A 6,055-nucleotide genomic window follows, 5' to 3' on the forward strand; every position below is an offset into this window, starting at 1 on the left:
TTTCACTCAGCGAGTTGTTGAATTTGGAATGATCGCCGAAAGGGCAGTGAAGTCCGATTCGATAACAGCTTTTAAGAGAGAACTGGATAGGTATCTGGGGAGGACGGGGTTGTAGGGTTATGGGGAGAAAGCTGGTGATTGGGGTTAGTGAAAGTGACGCTCTGTCAAAGAGCCGCACAGACTCGATGGGCCGAATGGCCTCCTTCTGTGCCGTAACATTCTATGAATCTATGAATGAACCAACACATAATGGAACAAACCCTTATATTCAAGTATAAATGGTGAATCCCATGTCATTAATTGGGGTGTAAATTTGCGGTATTTCTTAACGGGATTCCTTTAGGGGGGAGTAGGAATTGCTCAGTTCTCCACACCTGCAATAAGCTGTTGCACAGTTTTAAGTCAAATCCTCACGAAATAATTATCATCAAAAAAGACTGGTTTGTGGCTCATGGGTCACCTGCAGTGACCTGACTGCGCCACTAGGGGCTGGAGGGTGTGATGGGCCGTAGGGTGACACTGCCACCGTGTGGCCACAGCGTGGAATTACACACCAATCCAACCATTGACAATTCCCACCAGGTGTAATGTGCAGTGAGAGAAACTCACTGAGAGGTGAGACAGGCATCTGTGCTGGTGAACGCACATCTACAGATCACACAAAGACAAGCCACCGCCGCACCGCAAGACCCGTCTGCAAAAAGCCATCAAAGTGACGAAGATTAAAAGGGGAGGTTGTGTCGGAGCCCGGCGAGCATTGCGAAGGCAAAACTCCGAAGGATTATATAATATAATAATAATAATCCTCGCATTTGATATAGCGCTTTTCACGTCGGGAGGACGTCCCAAAGCGCTTCACAGAACACACTGTAAAGTGAACTGACTGTATATTTGTGGGCGAACGCGGCAGCCAATTGCGCACAGCAATGTCCCACAAACAGTCGTAGATTGAAAATGACCAATTTATTATTGTTTTTGGTTTTGGAGGGATTATTATTAGGCTCTGTGTGGAGTAAGGAAACTTGCCCAAGGTTTCGCCCTCTGCCTGGAATTGAACTCAGGTCTCTCTAACCACTGAGCTACAGGACTCCACAAACATCATAATAACAATACAATAATAATGCTTGCATTTGATAAAACACCTTATCGGGTCGTTGAGATTTCTCAAAGCGCTTCAGGGGATAGACTGTAAAGTGTAGTGGCTGTGTATTTTGTAGGTGAAATGTGAAATATTTTGCAGCCAATGGCTCACACACAGCCTTGGATTGAGTGACCGATTTTATTTGGGGCATTGTTGGCCAAGACAATCTGGGAGAGAGAAACTCCTTCCCTTTTCAAATAGCACAAGGGGATTTTTTAATGTCCACCTGAAACAGGGGGGAAATAAGGACACAAGGCGGGACTTAACCCAGCAGAAAACTCCACATCACTTCGGAATAGTGACGGCTCGATGGTCCCTTTAACGTCAGCCTGAATCACCATTTAGATGGGATCGAAAATTTAATGGCAAACAAAGTAATGCGGTTGACAATCTGCGAATAAATAGTAAACATGTACGTTGGTTTGAAACTCTGCAGCCCATATCCTGGGGCTCCGTAACCCCCATCACCCCCTGTCCTTCAAATCTCTTCCCGTCCTGGCATCTCCCTACCTCTCCTCTGGAGGCCAGACAAGGGGTTCACACCCCACTCCACTACCACCGTCTTCCCTCAGCTGCCTCGGGTCTTCTGCAAGGCCCTCAGCCCCTCCGCTCCACCATGGGCGGCCCGTGCTTTCAGCCACTACACCCCGAGACTCTGGAACTCCCTGCTTCAATCCCTCCGTACCCCAGTCACCCTCTCTCCCTTCCCAGATCAGCGTTGAACCATCAGGCGCTCTGAGCCCCTACCCACAGGAAAGGTGCGATGTCAATGCAAGTTGTCATTGTTGTAGAACGTCATATTGTCCAGGAGGCGAATTTTGCCTCTCGTGTCACTTGAAGCTTCTCAATTTGAACGTTTCGTGGTTCTGTGTTTCCTACTCTGTGGGTTTCTCTGTGAGACTCAATCCCAGATCTCATTTCTCCACAGTTCCCAACGCTGCCGGCCTTTTCATTTTCTTTTAAAAAGGAAAGGTCAAGCTGGACAGAGGTGCAGGTTGCAGAGCAGAAGATCGCTTCTAGTTCGAAGCCCAGTCCATCCCAGCCCAGGTTTCCTGATCTCAGCCAAAGCTCCATGGGGGAAGAAAGAAACAGCCTGGGTTCCTGGTCCCCCAAGGACACCCTCTATTCTGTGTATGTGTGTGTGACGGCCGGGTGAGCAGAGGTCAGGCTCAGCCATGACACCCTGTACAGTCAGGCGGCACCGCTGACAATCACTACCAAAAGCCTCACACATGAACAATGGTCATAGGAGTGGGGTGGGGGGGCGCGGGGAGGGGGTAGGCAGAGGGGGGTGGTGGCATTACCAGACGGTAACCAGCACGCATGGAACCACATCGCAGCAAGAGGAGGGCAGATCGGGCACAGAGAGGCACACGGAGCGGGTGAGAAAATCAGAAAGAATTGGAAACATTGCATTTGGTAATTAAACAAAAAAGGCAGAGCACAGAAAGCGAAGGATTGACAGTATTTGTACATCTCCTTCTTGGGAGCCCAGTGCGATGGTTTGCATCCTCGACTCACAAGCGAGAGGACCCGGGTTCGATTCCCGGTCGGGCAAAATCTTAGGCGGGTTTCCTTACCCCCCCACACCTGATACCTTGCGGTAAATAGGAACCCGGTTGGAGAATTGCTTTCTGGGGATAATAATCCGTTCAAAAAAATAAAATAATAATAATAATTTTGTCACTCAATCCACAACTGTTTGTGGGAACACTGCTGTTCACAATTCGCTGCCATATTTCACCCACAAAATACACAGTTACTCCACTTGACAGTATATGCTGTGAAGCGCTTTGAGAGTCTTAACGATGTGATATAATCCTTGCATTTGATACAGCGCCTGATCGCGTCTTCGAGACGTCTCAGAGCGCTTCACAGAATATACTGTAAAGTGAATTGACTGTATATTTTGTGGGCGAATAATAAGGCACTATATGAAATGCAATTATTATCATTATTCTGTCCTCTTCCGATCCCCCACCCATCCCCGCCCCATCCCGCCTCTGTCCAGAAGCCACATGTAAGCTGTTTAAGCTGATCTGGAGCCGGGACCACCTGTGCTGGTCTGTGCGTGTATCTGACTGTAAACACCAGCAGCTTCTGTATAAAACCACAGGTCGAGGAATTCAGAATTTTACAAACAAACGAGGGACCTGGGATCCCGGGCGGCTCAGGCTGTTTATCAGACGAGTGGGTTTGATCCTCGTCCAGGATTTTCCTCCGCATCAGGCTGGAGATCCTAGAGACCTCGGTCAACAACAACAACAACTTGCATTTATACAGCATAGGGTAACTTCCAGGAGCACTTAACACTGGTGGAGCCTGTCGCTGAGCCGGGGTGAAGTGACCGCAGCCACATTGTGGGATCATTGTCTTTTTTACACTTTTCTGCTTTTCAAAAATATATTATCTATATAAAAATTAAGAAACCTTGTGTCAAGATTACATACAACAACAAGAAGATTTTATTTATAGAGCGCCTTTCACGTCGGGAGGACGTCCCAAGGCACTGGACAGTTTGGTCGGGACCCAAGCAGAGGGGAAATGGTCAGGGTGAGGGGAGGGAAGGGAGGGAGCGAGGAGGAGGGGGTAGAGAGTCGAGAGGGGAGGTGAAGGCACGGTTGAAGAGAAAGGTCTTGAGACCGGCCTTGAAGGAGGAAAGGAAGGAAGCGGCGAAGGCACTGGGAGATGGGGTTCCAGAGCCTCGGGGCTGAAGGCCCGGCCACCGATGGTAGGGCGGTTGGGGCGGGGATGTGGAGCAGACCGGAGCCAGAGGAACGGAGGGTACAGGCAGGTACATGGGGGGATAGTAGGTCGGAGAGGTTGGAGGGAGCGAGGCCGTGAATGGCCTTGTAGGTGAGGATGAGGATCTTGAATTCGATCCTCTGGGGGATGGGGAGCCAGTGGAGACGAGCGAGGGCGAGGATGGGAATGATGTGGTCCCGAAGCCTGGTGCGGGTCAGTACACGAGCTGCAGAGTTCTGAATGACCTGCAGTGTGGAGGGAGGGCCGGGAAGGCCGACGAGGAGAGAGTTCCCATAGTCCAGCCTTGAGGTGATAAGAGTTTCAGCAGCGTGAGGGGTGAGGTAGTGCCGTAGTCTGGCGATATTCCGGAGGTGGTGGAAGGCGGTGCCAGTTGTGGCGCGGATATGAGGAAGAAAGGACAGCTCAGGGTCGATACATAGATTTACAAAGAGCATACAACACAGAAACAGGCTACTCAACCCAACCAGCCTGTGCGGGGGTTTATATTCCACCTGAGCCTCCCCTCCTCATTCCCTCCCTAACGTGTCTTAAATGCATCTCCAGCGTCTGAGTCACATTGTAGCTGCAATGTAGATTGTGGGGTCGAATTTCCGCCATTTCATAACCCATAATGCTGTTCTAATTATTCATTTCAAATTGTCACTTCACATTGACTTTGTGTACAGTCACCTTTTCCCCTCTCTGCCCCCCACTCCCACCTCCCCTGGCTGGGTGTCAAACTCCGCCAATGTTAAGCGCTCCGAGACACTGCCCCGTGTAAGTGGAAGCTGTTGTTATTGTCGAGAGGCCGGAGCTCAGTGTTGAAGACTCTCTCCGCTCGCACGTGCGGAGTTAAAAACAGTTGGTTACGTAAAAGAAATTTCCCTTTATTTAAATACAGAATTATTTCAGGGGGAGTGACGGGGAGAAGAGAGGGAGTGGGGGGGGATGCGGGGTGGGGGAGAGAAAGGGAGGGGAGTGGAGGGGTGCAAAATGAGGTCCAGTAATTGAGATTAGAAGTTTTTGGAAAACGCAAGTGCAATACACAGCAATACAAGAGAGACATAAAACATAAAGTCATCTCAAAGCCACTCACGGTGCGGGAGATACAGATGGTATCTCTTGCAACTGCTTTCACAGCTTCACTGGATTCAAGGATGTCAACTGGTTAGACACCAGGTGTGTCGGACACTCAGCTGACCACCCCACCCAAAAAAAAGTTGGGTGTCTATGGTTAGTGAACAGTACTGCCCATTCCCCTCTCGGGGGCGCTGAGGCCAAAGGAAGCCCGGCCCGCTCTGCCTCACAGGCTAAGACTACTTGGAATTCTGTGCCAATGGAATTCTTCCCACTTCCGCTCCCCACTTAATTCGGATTAAACATGGTGGAGTTTTGCAAATTTTGGAGCACGCAAGAGGAACGGGGACACCAGACAACAGTGAGGGGGTGATAATCGATGGCCATTCTGACAGGTCGTGTTAAGCGGGTAACACTGTCCGCCAACCCTTCGAGTTCACGCTCCGTGTTTTACACCACAGTCACAGCGCAGATCAAATATTCTGCGACGATTTACAAAAGACAGAAATAAAACCTTCCGACCATTTGGAAGACAACAGATATACAGAATTGAAATATACACTGATTGCTTAGTCACAGAGGCCAAATCTCCTCTCTTATTAACTGCTCGTGGCCAACATCCATCCATCACACACACACAATCCCACAAGAGAGGAAGCAGCTGTTTCATCTCAGTCAAGATATCTTTACAGTAAAGTTATTGGAAGGTTAAAATGCCCCCCCGCGCCCCCAACTCAAAAATAAAATTAAGCTACGTTTCTAGAAACCACAAGCCAAGTCTCGCCTCATTTACTCGCAGTGCTTGAACTCTTCTTAAAAGTTTCTTTCCAAATCCAGACCAGATCAAGAGTTTTCCGTTGAGTGAACAGTCTTCGATTTTTAGAGACAACAAAGGCCCTATAGGCTAAGACCGGGTGGAATTCAGAGGCCTGGTTTGCAAGGGAGAAGGCCACGGTGTTTGACTGGGCTCACACACCTTGTGACGGGGTAATTGATTGAATCTGGATTTTATAGCTCCGGTCTCTCTCCTTCGCCGCTCACTCAGTCTCAGTCAGACCTTGTGATGGAGATGCTGGGTAAAGTGATGATCAC

This window comes from Callorhinchus milii, unplaced genomic scaffold (genome assembly GCF_018977255.1).
Source record: "Callorhinchus milii isolate IMCB2004 unplaced genomic scaffold, IMCB_Cmil_1.0 Scaffold21, whole genome shotgun sequence".
NCBI classification, from domain to species: domain Eukaryota; kingdom Metazoa; phylum Chordata; class Chondrichthyes; order Chimaeriformes; family Callorhinchidae; genus Callorhinchus; species Callorhinchus milii.